Genomic DNA, 11448 nt, shown 5'->3' on the forward strand with positions numbered 1-11448 from the left:
ACCGAAACGTCAGCCTTACTGCTCCTATGATGCTGCTTGGCCTGCTGTGTTCATCCAGCTCTGCACCTTGTTGTCTCAGATTTTCCAGCATCTGCAGTTCCTACTACCCTTGTATAACTCTGATTGTCACGTATTGTCGTATTTAGTCTTAATTTGTTATAAAGAAGCCAAAGCTGAAAAATAGTTCTTGACCTTGCCTCCTCTTATACCACTGTATCTTGAATCCAAACTCATGGATGTGGGCATGCAACCATATCACAAAAGAGGGATCAGATGCAAATTTGGTTGGGATTTTGTGGAATGCTTCCATTAAGTCTGCAAATATGACCACGAGCTTCCAAATGCTCTCTTTTTAATACTGCAGCTTGCTGTCATGGTGACATCTCCGTCCTTGGCCTGTTACTTTGTTCCAATGAAGCTTGAGGAACAGCATTTTATCATTCATTTTACAGCCTTCCAGGCTCAACGCTCAGTTCAACAATTTCAGATGGCCCCTGTTTTGTATCCGATGATTTGCTTGTTTTGTTTTTCCTCTTATTTTTGCATCGCACATGCTCAAGGCTCATGTTTTGTTACTTTTCTTGAGCCATCATCCTTTCCTTTGGTTGTGTAAGACTGGCTCTTCTGTCATCCAACTCTTCCCATCTTTCAATACGTCACAGACCGTCTCCACAAACCCACTTCTTCAAACCTTTTAAATTTCTATCTTGCCTCAATTCTAATGAAAGTCATCTACTTGAAGCATTGACTCTGTTTTTATTTTCATATAGATGCTGTTCTTGAGCTAAGAAGGAATATGTGGGTGTGGAGGCCAGTTCAATGGTCCAAGCCCGTTTGCCCTCAGCACCACCACCAGAGTCAAGATCTGTACTTGTGGAGATGAATGACTTCATTCTGAGCCGTAACCAATCTATGATTTGATGATTTGATGGTCATTTTGACCCCACTGATTGATACCTGTGTGAGTGGGTTATCATATAGTGAAAGGTTGGACAGGTTAGGACTGTACCCACTGGGAGTTGGGATGAGTGAGAGGTGATCGTACTGAAACATATAGGATCTTGACGGAGACTTGATAGGTAAATGTCAAAAGGATGTTTCCTCTTATGAGAGTACTGAAAGGACTAGTACTGAGGTGGGTGGGGGGGTGGGGGTGCGCGCGGTGTTGTTGGTGGTGGGGAACACAGTTTAAAAGTAAGGTGTGTTTCATTTAAGAATGAGATGAGGTGATTGCTTTCCTTACAGGTAGTCTTATGTCTGTCAGAAAGCAGCACAGGCAGGGTCATTGAATACTTTTAAGGCAGAGGCAGCAAGATTTGACCAACAGGAGAGTCATTATTGGAAGTAGGTGGGTTTGTGGAGCTCAGGTCACACACAAACCAGGCATGATCTTATAGAATGGTTGGACTGGTTTGTGGGGCTGAATGGCCACCTCCTGGTCATCACTCACGTGTTTTTCTGTTCCAGTGATAATCTATGGCCTACTCCAGTCTTACAGAGTTCTGATGAAAGGTCATTGACCTGCGACATCAATTCATTTTCTTGCTGTAGATACCATATTACCTTCTGGGTATTTCCAACATTTTCTGTTGATAATTTATAACCGGAAATCCTGGTGTGGGGAATCCTTAATCCACCCTCTCACTGTCACATTACACTCGTTACAAGGAATGGACAAAGGTTCTGCTACTTCTAAGGCAACCAGGAAACTTCTGGTAAGGATGAAGAGCTGTCACATCTGAATCAATAGTATTAGAGTGTCGGAACTTAAGTGGAAGTGGCTGAACAGAATGACAAAGTATTAGCTGAGAAATCATAAGTCATACTCGATCAGAAGCAGAGATTGAGGACAACATTTATGGAAGTGCACATTAACAACACTTCATGTTTTAATTATCTAAACAAAAGTTTGGAACAGTGAACACGTGATAAAGGGGACACTTCAGTGTCTTTTCCCACATGAACTTGTCAAAGGCCTTTTCCGTTGCCATCTCTGGGGCCATTGTCCATTCACTGGACATGCAACGAAGTGTTCTCCGTAAGGGTCACCTCTAGTGGTGGCTTCACTGAGGCTGTGGTTCTAGCCATAGGCCACATCTAAAGTGTAGCAGGCTGGAAGTCAGCTAATTTGGCTTGGGGGATTGGGGGGGGGAGGGGTGAGGGTGGGTGGGTGTTGATGCCAAGGCATTGGCGATATGGTTGGCCTGTGGGACTGTAGTGCCCATAAGAGAGAGCCCCTCCTCTAACAAACCCACTGAGAAGGTGCTAGAGGTAAAGATTATCAGTGTACATGGAGGAACAAACGAGTTTAGGCGAGGGAGGGGCATTAAATTTGATGAAAATGCAATCACATCCAGAAGCAGCACCCAACATGCCAGGTTTTGGTTTTAACTGGGGTTTGTTTGGCTGTCTGGGCATAATCCCCTGTGGCGGGGTCAGTTAGCAATGTGAATACATGAAGCCCATGAATTAGAGCAATACTCTGCTTGGAATTTAAATGAATGCCGCTCGCTTGGGGTTCCTAGACCATCTGACCCTCAGCATTTAAAAGGACCAGCAATTCGTTGGGCTCATTAATCACGAGGCTAATTCAGTACTGAAGAGTTAGTGTTCATTGCTGCTTTCTCACCTCCCACTGGGAAATGTTAACTTAAGAGTACCCATTCTGAGAGGCTAATTCTTGCAATTTGTGGTTAACAGGGACTCAATGTCAGGATGGGTGGTGCTATAGTTACGTTAGATTGAACTTCAGATGAGGAAATAGATGTTGATCATCTGCAGCAGGAGTGGCCTGGTGTGGAGTGAGACAGAGAGACAGAGAGGGAGAGCCCCACATAGGGGTGTGGGGAGCAGGAGTGTGGGGAAATATGGGAGAGAGGGAAACAGGAGAGTGGGAAGCAGAGGGGATGGCATCAGTAGAAAGGAAAGGGGCTGATCTCAGGGGAGATACTACCTAAAAAACAATACATAGTCATTGAGGATGGATGATCAACATTGGTAGTCTCCTAAAAACAGATCCTGCTGGATCAGACGGCCACTCATTACCAATGGCTGTGAAACCTATTAACCTTTTTGCCCCCATATCCTTCCTGGTGGAGACATGTCCAAGATCTTCTGTACAATTGCCTGCATGACTCCCCTCATATTCCACAAATCTGACTTTGAATCCAAGGTAGGAAGAGACTTCCATTGATTGGGCTCAGTAGCTGAGGGCCCAAATCAGCCAGTCAGCCATTCGTAGAGACACAACCAGAGATGCTCATCAGGACCTTGCGGAAGTCCTGACGCACTGATTTACACTGGAATTGTCAGGAAGTTCCAATTTGTAATGAGTCATTTCATTGCTTCCTGTGATCTCGATGAAAGCCTCCAATTCAGAGCTACAGTTGGAAGCTTAGGACAGATCCATTGCACTTTACTGAATGGTTAGCCAGGACAGAGAAACCCCAGTCTAACTGGATAGTAACACAGCTGATAGATTAGTCACTCTCACCTGACACCTGGAAAAACACTTTGACACTCATCTAGGGCACACAGTGGTTAGCACTGCTGCCTCACACAGCCAGGACCCTGGGTTCGATCCCAGCTTTGGGTGACTGTCTGTGTGGGTTTCCTCTGGATGCTCCAGTTCCCTTCCACAACCCAAAAATGTGCAGGTTAGGTGGATTAGTCATGCTAAATTGCCCTACAGTGTCCAGGGATCTACAGGCTAGGTAGATTAGCCATGGGGAATACAGGGTTGCAGAGGTAAGGTTGGAGGCTAGGTCTGGGTGGGATGATCTTCAGATGGTTGGTGCAGACCTGGTGGGCCAAATGGCCTCTATCTGCACTGTAGGGATTCTGTGATTACACCCCAAAAACTATCTTATGTGCCTGACATGAATACCATCTCATCTACCCATTTTTTCATTTCCCCCCTTCAGATTGAACAGTTCAACCCACCCTATTGAAGCCTAATGGGACATGTCCTGTCTCCTGCCAACTTTACAGTGATGTGGCGGAGACTTCTCAGTGTATTATGTTCCACAGTTCTGGGAAAGGTGGGCTTGGAAGATCCAGTGGAAAAGCAGATCAGAATCAAGATGGGAGAAAATTTGAGAAGAATGACATTCCAAGGAAGTTTGCAGGAGTTCTGAGTGACTGAGTTTTTGACAATACCAGCAATTATGTCACCATCACCCGGTTTGATGCATTTCAGCATAGTGTTATGATCCCAGCTGATGTCATTATCAGACAAGTCAGAAACCAGATTGAAATCTGGCTTGATAGATGATATTTTGTTTTGTTTTTCTTTAATGGGCGGTCTTTCACTGAAACACAAGCACCCAAAGGCGCAGATTTGATTTTAACAATAAAATAGAGGTTCATTGCACAATAGAAATAAAGATAAAATAGATCAAGCTACTTCCATTGAACTCAATTTGAAAGATTTTGAAATACACAGTAAAAATACAATCCCATCTACCTCAAAACCATCACATTACAGTACTCAAACACCAGAAAGAGTTTGCTTCTCTATTACATCTATAGGATTAACTTAACCATGTCTTTCAATTCGTAAAAGAAAGAAGAACAAGAAGGCATAGATTTAAAGTTGTATCAAATAAAACAAGGGTAATGAAAACGTTTTCACACAGCATGTAGTTAGGATATGGAATGTACTGCCTGGAATTGTGGTGGAGGCAGGTTCAGTTGAGCCATTCAAAAAGGTATTGTGTAATTATTTTGAGAGAAATGGTGTGTGCAGGGTTATCAGAAAAAGATAGGAGATTGGAACTAGGTAATAGATCTGAAGCAGATAGGAATGGCTTCTTTCTATGCCATGACAATTCTATGATTCTGTGAATTCCAAGTCTTGAGAGTTCATCTCACAACGGAGCTTAGGCTTTCTCAACTTCTGAGAACCCCTCCAGTGTTCTGACCAAACATTTCTGGCCTGGAACTTTCAAACTAAAGCTTTGAAGTAACTGCGGTAGCCTGTTTCCTCACAGTTCTAAGCTAACTCTTTTCTCTAGGGCAAACTGTTTCATACATCTAATTTCAACCTGCTGTCGGGCAGAAGATATAGAAGTTTGAATACACATATGAACAGATTTAAGAACATCTTCTTTCCTGCTTTTATTAGCGTTTTGAATGGATCTCTCAAATGTTAATTCTGATCTGTCTCTGCACCTTCTCTGTGGCTGAAACACTATATTCTGCAGTCTGTTTTGCTACCCTGATGCACATTGTATGATACAAGCTGCTTGTATAACAAGGAAAACAACACTTTTCACTGTATCTCAGTACATCTGACACCAATAAGTCAATCAATCAATCAACCAGGACTTCTGCAAACTGAAAAACAAAAGCTTTCTAAGCCATGTGCTTTTCCTGTAGACAAAAAAAAGTCTTGATCCTCCTAAACAGAAAGAAAGCTAAAACTATTCAAAGTTTACTTGATCCATTTATAAAACTGTCCCAATGCAACAAATCTCCATTATAACCCCAGGGACTTCCTCTCTTGTATTTGTTGAAAAAAACATCCTGGCTTCAGAAATACTGACAAATAAATGATTAAGGCCCCTCATACACAAAGACTAAAACCCCCATGCCACTAGCTCACACATCTTACAATATGCGGATACTTGGCTTTGCTTATTAGACTGATTTTGCCATGTGTGCATTACTAGCATGTTACTTACTTTTCCTGGTGTTTTCTGGCCTTGGGTCCACACATTGCCAGGTTAACCTTCCCATGAAGCCGTAACAACTTTCTTTGCAAGCTTAAGGTTAAAATTACAGTCAAGACCCAATGACATCTGAGTCCATGTAATTTGCAGCAAAATCTTGAGCACTGAGTATTTGTAAACTGCTCAGGATTTAATTTGATCAACATCAAACAGGCATTTATAAGAAAAGGTTTTGGTTGGTGTATGCTTAATTCCCTGAGAGCTGACCTGGTGTTTTCAACTTTCAGAAATTGACTGCTGTTGTGTTTAAGGGATGATTGCTAGGACACAAGGGCTATTTCCTTCAGTAGTACCGATGATCCCGATTGAAAGTGAAATGGAAGAGCCCAAGAGATACACGCCAACAGCCAGCCGTATGATAATCAGATGTAGCACTGAACTGGCCAGTGGCATGTTTAGAAGGTGCTTCAGCTGTCTAGACAGTAAGCAGTATGGATCCTCTTAGTCCAGAATGATTGTGGTGTGCTACTGTCTGTGTAACCTGGCAGTAAGAGTTAACCATTGCACAGTGCATATTGTTTGTGGATGAATTGGAAGACCTTGACTCCAAAAACAGAACAAGATCAGAGAGAGGCTTGCATTTATATAGCAACCTCTGACTGTTTCAAACTCCATTACAGCCAATGAAATACTTCTTCCTTTCATGGGATGTGGATGTTGCTGGCAAGCCTAGCAGTTGTTGTCCATCCCTAATTGCCCAGAGTGCGGTTAGGAGTCGGACACATTGCCGTAGGTCTGGAATTATATACAAGATGGGAGATTACCTTCACAAAATGGGATAGGTGAAGTAGCCAGTGTTTTAATAATAACCAATGGTAGGTTTACAATCACCATTTCAATTTGATATTTATTAATTAATTGAATTTAAATTCTGCTGTGTTGGGAGACAGACCCATATCTCCAGAGCATTGGTCTAGGTCTTTGGGATTACTAACCCAAAGACAATTTCACTATGCCACTGTTTTCTCAATAAGCAGCTAGCAATGGACACAGAATAAGCCCCCAAAAGCAGATGAGGAATGGTCACTTGGCCTAAACCATTAACTCTGATTTCTCTGCACAGATGCTGCCAGACCTGCTGAGCTTTTCCAGCAATTTCTGGAATTGTTCCAAAAGCAGAAATGCATGCGAGGGATAAATTAGACACTGTGGAGAACACTCCTCCTCTTCTTCAAAACAGTACCCTGGGATGTCAGGGATTCTTTAAAAGCTGCAAGGTTCAGTTAGTGAGCACCCTGTACCACTGTAATTATTCAAACCAATGATCACTCTCCCAGCCCTGCTCATGCACTACTTCCTCACCCACTGAACCCACCCACACAGTACACCTCCCATTCACTCCACTAATTATCTTCCCATTCTACCACTGTAAAGCTGAGTTGCCAACCTGCATTAAAGGATGAACAGTATTGGAAAATGTAGCAAAATGATGCAGTTTATATTTTGCTAAACAAGTATAATACCTGCCCATATAACAATTTGTATATCTTTCGATAACTGTTGTTCCTTTTCCCAACACTCTTCCAGGTTAGAATCTCAATGAGTTAAACAGAAATGAAGGCGGGCTGCTCACATCCTGGGTCTGAGTGTTCAGATGCTCTTCGCCAATAACCTCTTGGTTAGGAACCAGAGAAGGTACCCTGTCACCAACTTGGCCAAGCTTGACTACTGGGGCATGGGACAACATACTGGCTCCTGACTCGCGGATGGGGAAAGGGCTGTGGATGAGCATTTTGTGTGGCATTCCCACTTGAACATTCCTTCCTGCCACCTTCCCTCTGATGGATTCGCTGCGTTTCACTGTGTGCAGTCCGCTGATGCAAATCAGTGAGGGAAGGTCAAGATTGAAGTGTGGGTTATCCTGTTTAAGATGACAGATACTTTGAATCCAGAATCTCAATGGTTGTTATCAAGATCTGTATGGATTTAAATGATTACTTTAATTGATGTTCTCCCATTTGGCCATGCTAGGAGGAAGACTTCCTTTGTGATACTCAACGTCACCAACCCACTCACGCTGAAGCTGGACTCCACGCTCTGTGTGTTGCACAGAGAGTGTGTGCAAAGCCTGCCAATGCATCACACAGTCTCAGTTATTCCTCAATGATTTCCCTTTACATCAATGGCCCCCTGGGCACGGCAGCTGTGCCTAGCTGAGCGGAACTTGGAGAGGCCTGTACCCTCTCACGCCAACTCTCCACTGCTGTCCCTGCCACCACTACCATCTGGTCTCCTTCAGTTGTGAAATGTGAGTCAGCAGCTGAAAACGCAACTCCGTGACTAACTGGACCCAGTGAAGTGTGAAGATTGAAGCTGATGCATGATGAGCAAGAATTGTGTAATGGTGCTCCCTCAGAAGAAGAAATCATTGGCTATGAGTTTCATGGACGCCCGCTGTAAATGTGAAAGTGATCACAAAGAGAAAATATATGAATTAGTATCGGTAAGGAAAATATTCTGCAACAAATCCTCATTGACGATGATCATATTTCATTCTCTCTCAAAATCAAGCCAACATAACTATGTATAATGTCACATGCAGTTGATATTCTAGTCTGTTATCAGGCAGCTTGGAGTTGCCAATGCCTTCCTCTCCAAAGATAAGGGATGTAGGTTAAATGAATAAAACCATGAATGGTGTCAGAGACTCAGGAGAGTTGTACTGTAGAGGGTTAGTGTTCAATTAGATAATCTTTAGCGAAAAAAAATTCATATTTGTCAGAACTTCTAGGAGATGGTTCTATGTAGAAACCTTGTGGAAATTCTTGTCCTGAACTTAGAAGATAATTTTCAATAAATATAATGTTTACATTTGGGCCTCTGTAGTTTTTGTAGTTTTTTTGATCCCAAACAATACGAGATGACAGTCGCATGCGATAACACAAATTTGATGCCAAACCTCCCCTGATGCCCAGTGTCTCCTCTTCTGGAGTTGTCAGGTCTGTGGAGGGACACATCCGCTTCTCCTCTTCTTTGTGTCCTGTGTCTTCTGCAATGGAAGGAAGACCAGACTGAGGAGGGAGTCAGCTAAAATGGATAGAGTGCTTTTGGTGAGAGAGGCTGTGAGGGAGTGCTGACCCTCCTGGGTCACCTTGAGCCACTCTATTGATTTGATAATATTGTGTTTCTTCCTTCTATTCAGGGGAAAGTTTATCTCCCTCAGGCTGTCTTTTGTTGTATGTTCTTATGCCACACTATAAGTTTGGGTTTGAGACAGACTGGTTGTAGTAAAGGCAAGTCAAGACTGGTCTTCAGGGGTAGACTTCAAAGTCACATTATTACACTTTCATGCTATATTAAATGATTCATAGGAATCTTATGCTCTGACTTTTAGCTACATTAGGGAATGATTTTTATTATTCATGCATGGGATGAGGGCATAGCTATCTAGGTCAGCATTTATTGCCCATCCTTAATTGCCCAGAAGGCAGTTAGGAGTCAACCACATTACTTTCGGTGTGGAGTCAAATGTAAGCCAGGCCAGGTAAGGATGGCAGTTTCCTTCCCTAAAAGACATTAGTGAATTAGATGGGTTTTTCCTGACAGCTGACAATGGATTTCATAGTCATTATTAGACTCTTAATTCCAGATTCTTTATTGAATGCAAATTCTACCATCTGCTGTAGCAGGATTTAAACGCAGGTTCCCAAAACGTTACCTCAATCTCTGGAATAACAGTCCAGTGATAATGCCAATTGGCCATTGCCTCCCCTAATGTCTAGTTGTGGAAAACTGTCCTCATCCAACATTGGATGTTGAATTGATGGGACATGGGCAGAGGAAATAGTTTTTCCATATCTATGAACTCCCCTTAACATTTTAAAGTTATCAATCAGATCAGTTCACAGTTGATCAATTTATTTCAATGGATAATTGCTTGTTATAGCATTTAGGAACTGGATACATAGACAACAATGACTGCTTGCTAACAGTGGGACAAAGGAATGACTGGACAGAATCAATGAAGATCCATTTCTGGGGAAAGGTTTCATGATGAATGGGAACCTAACCTCTGCTCAAATGAATAAGATGCCACTCCATTCTAGGAATTCCCTCTGACCCTTGGGCTGCATGTGTTTAGTGTTTTTTTGGGAATGTTGATCCAATTGCTCCAAATGAAACAAGTTATGGTGTTGGGGGGATGGGCGGGCTGGGGTGGGCGTGGGGGAGGGCTTTGTGGGGGTGGTGTGGTGGTCTCTTATTAATGTTGCTGGGCTTGTGATCTAGAGGATTTGGGTAGTATAGTGGCTCAGTGGTTAGCACTGATACTTCACAGTGCTAAGGATCCAGGTTCAATCCCACCTTTGGGTGACTGTCTGTGTGGAGTGTGTATGTTCTCCCCATGTCTGTGTGGACTTGTTTTGGTTTCCTTCATTTGATTCTTAATTCCAGATTCTTTATTGAATGCAGAGGAGAATGATGTGTAGCTTAGGTAGGTTGGCCATGCTAAATTGCCCATAGCATCCAGGGTTGTGCCAGCTAGGCGGATTAACAATGGAAAATGCAAGGTTACAGAGGTGGGATATGTCTGGGTGAGATGCTGTTCAGAGGGATGTTGTGGACTTGATGGGCTGAATGGTCTGCTTCCACACTGAAGGGATTCTATGATTCTGGCTAATGATTGTTGGGATGTAGAATCAAATACTACCACAGTGGCCATTGGCGTTTGAATTCGGTTGATAAATTCTGGAATTGAGAATTAATTACTTCAATAGTGACCATAAAGCAATCATTGATGGTTGCAAATAAAGTCATCATCATAGAATCCCTACAGTGCAGAAACAGGCCCTTTGGCCCAACAAGTTCACACTGACCCTTGGAGCATCCTACCCAGACCCTATAACACACCTAATCTACACACCCCTGAACACTTGGAGCAATTTAAGCATGGCCAATCCACCTAGCCTACACATCTTAGGACTGTGGGAGGAAACCAGAGCACCTGGAGGGTACCCACACAGATACTTGGAGAATGTGCAAACTCCACATAGACAGCTGCCAGAGGGTGGAATTGAACCCAGACCCCTGGTGCTGTGAGGCAGCAGTGCTAACCACTGAGCCACCATCCCACCCTGTGGGATCTGGTTAATTAATGCCCTTTAGGGAAGGAAAGATGTCATTTTTACCTGGTTTGGCCTACATGTGACTCCAGAAATCCATCATTATCTTTGACTCTTAACTGCCCTCTGAAAGGCCCAGCAAGCAGTTCAGTTCAACGGCAATAAGAGGTGAGCAGCCAATGCTGGTGAAGTCTATCTTAAGGAGAGATCCATATCCTGTGAATGAATAAAGGAGAGAGAAAGAATTCTCAGTGTTAAAATGAAATGTGATTTTTCCAACAGTTAAACAATTTAGCTGCACAATTCACTCAACAATTGACTGGATGAGTAGCAGATGGGGATGGCGCTAGTTCTGCAACCTGCTGCTGGTCCTGGAAGGGAGCTAAGGTCTGGATGACCTTCCACAGTTATCCCCACAAAGGGAACAATGGTGTTTGCCTGTGCCTACACTTTGGTGCTGTGCTGAGAGTGAAAGACTGGCACTCAGATCAGTAATGCATTGAAATGAGATATTCACACCCAGCAAACCATGAATTTAAAAACCCTTAAAATACTTTGTTTTTAATTCAAACTTCAGGATAGTAGGTTTGTACAAAATAAAATGTTGCCGATCAATGAGACTTTGGGGTGCAGGTGCATAGTTCATTGAAAGCGGA

General features: G+C 43.0%; 1 long non-coding RNA gene across 1 annotated transcript in view; it reads left to right on the forward strand.

Moving 5' to 3' along the window:
- The window catches only part of LOC125486511, a 54693-nt gene extending 46297 nt beyond the window's left edge, over positions 1 to 8396 (forward strand). The window contains exon 3 of the long non-coding RNA XR_007265175.1: positions 7260 to 8396. This is a non-coding gene — a long non-coding RNA (uncharacterized LOC125486511). The remainder of the gene's footprint in view (positions 1 to 7259) is intronic.
- Positions 8397 to 11448: the final 3052 nt, after the last annotated feature.

The sequence above is a fragment of the Rhincodon typus genome, chromosome 29 (genome assembly GCF_021869965.1).
Source record: "Rhincodon typus isolate 14 chromosome 29, sRhiTyp1.1, whole genome shotgun sequence".
NCBI classification, from domain to species: Eukaryota; Metazoa; Chordata; class Chondrichthyes; order Orectolobiformes; family Rhincodontidae; genus Rhincodon; species Rhincodon typus.